The sequence below is a fragment of the Poecilia reticulata genome, linkage group LG2 (genome assembly GCF_000633615.1).
Source record: "Poecilia reticulata strain Guanapo linkage group LG2, Guppy_female_1.0+MT, whole genome shotgun sequence".
In the NCBI taxonomy this organism is placed as follows: domain Eukaryota; kingdom Metazoa; phylum Chordata; class Actinopteri; order Cyprinodontiformes; family Poeciliidae; genus Poecilia; species Poecilia reticulata.
In genome coordinates, this window is record NC_024332.1 from 43,362,772 (window position 1) to 43,365,264 (window position 2,493).

Here is a 2,493-nt window from a genome sequence, read left to right on the forward strand (position 1 = left end):
GTTAAAATATGCAGTTATGGGAGTTTTAGATCTGAAGAAACGGTTTCATTCACCAGCAGCTGTGAGCATCTGAACTGGGAAATCCACTGCAAAAGAAGAAAACGTGTAGAAAAATAAACTTTCCAGCGCCAGGCTCATTGCTGATGCCTTTTCCAGCTGTAAAAATGTTTTTGTGTCAGTCGTCGCACTGATAGTTTTATTTCAGTACCTTTGAGCAGGAGTTCCTCATTTTACACTGTAAAACCACAACCATGTCCTACCAAGTGTTTTWGGTTTTCTGATGGAAATATCATAGTGCATTTGAAATRAGACAAAACTAACTGAGAAGTAACTTTTTAAAAGATATAGGATCTTGTTTTAGGTCAATAATTCCTTCATATTGTTGAAAAACGTGATAATTTAACCTCCAACAGGGGAAAATGTTTTGTCTTATTTCAAGGGAACTGGGATAGTTTCCACTGGAAACTAGACAATAATATTTAGTAAAAGTTTGTGTTTTTGCAGTAAACAAACTTGTATTATTAGCCCTGAACTGCAGTTTGGGGGCCGCAAAAAAATCAGCCCAAGGGCCATAAGTGGCCCCGGCGCCACATTTTTACACCTGCAGTTTAAGACATTTTACTGCTGACATGGACGTAGTTGGACTCGTCTCTTCTCAGTGGAGGTGGTTGTTTATGAGCAAACTGGTGAATTAAACGCGTAACGGCTAAACGTTAGCAATTTGGTAAAATCAGATTAAATCATCCCAGAATCCAGTTAATGAAACAACCGATTCATRAAAAATGCTCTTATAATTAGGCATAATTTGGTGGACMGACTCCAGGATAARTGGTTTATTTATGCTTTTTGGATATAAAGCAAAGAGGAAGATGAAGCTAAAGGACAGAAATGTGAAGCTAAATATTGTTACTGCGTCGTAAAACCATTAATTCTGCTTTGTCCGGAAACAACATGCCGACATAAATAAGCCGATTACATCAACTGGAGTAAAAAGATGTCAGAGACTTAAAAACAAAAGAGCCACTTTTATCTAAAATTAGTGACACTGTGATGAGATGAAAGGCAGCAGCCTGAGGACACCTGTGAGACAATTAGCTGGATTTCGGCAGCGTTCATTAATCGCTGACAGTTTGTCAACCTCATTACGTCAATTTGCAGGTTTCTCCTCCAAACTGCATGCGGTGGAGTGACCAGGTGCTGCTGCTCACCTGCTCCACGGCGTTCCTGTAAAGGCTGTCATTAAGGAGCCCATTACTTCTGATTAGCTCCGTTCTGCATAATTAATGAACAGGCAGTTATGTCCAGATGGCTATTTTGTCACAAAGACATAACTCAACCTTGTTGAGCCGGACGTCCACGTAGTTGGACTTTTCTAACTGCAGAGACTCAAAGTTTGTTTCTGCTTCAACTTAAAGCCAATGGACATAATGGGAGATTATTTCTGTTTTAGTTTCTAATTGTCTATAATATGAAACAATTAATCTATCAATAGATTATCCTGATGATTAATCGATTAATCRGACAAAATATTTACTCATTCTGCAAATTTTTCCTTTACACCTTTTCATAGAATATTAGAAATAAAGAAGTAATTGAATTAATTAAAAAAAAAGAAAATTATTACTTTAGTAATTGATTATTTGATTGATTATTCTGGCGATTAATCGATTAATCAGATAAAAGAAATCACATTTAAGCCTTTTTATGCAATGATAAATCAAACAAATAATTTAGTTATTTGAATAATCAATCTTTGCAACCCTCCTTTTACTTTTTTAATTCTGTTGATGTTAAGATTATTAACTTTGAAGGTTTTTTTTATCTTAAATGCAAAATGTACATTTTATTTTTTACAGTTTTGACTTAATTACTGCTCTGCGCTCGTTTTTCTTTCAGCAAATTGTRAAAAAAAATTAATCCAGTTAATGATTACTCAATTAACAAATTTGTTGTGACAATCACCTTAGTAATCACTTAATCCTGATTAATTGGCATTACCTGCAATTATGATGGAATATTTGTAATTAATCCAATTAATTGTTTCAGCCCTTTACATTTTTTTTCTACAGTTTTATTGATTATTTGATTGATTATTCTGGCGATTAATCGATTAATCTGATAAAAAAAGACATTTAAGCCTTTATATGCAATGATAGAAACAAACAAATAATTTAGCTATTTGAATAATSAATCTTTGCAACCCTCCTTTTACTTTTTTAATTCTGTTAATGTTAAGATTATTAACTTAAGGGTTTTTTATCTTAAATGCAAAGTGTACATTCAATTTTTTACAGTTCTGACTTAATTATTGCTCTGCACATGTTGTTCTTTCAGCAAATTTTTAATGAGTTTGTTTTGGCAATCATATTAATAATCGATTAATCGCGATTAATCGCATTAACAGCTCCAGCCCTAATGCTGCGTGTTTTCCTGCTGTCCAAAGTTGCCCTGAGCTCGGTGGCAGTTCCTGCTTTATCACCTGCAGGAGGGAGC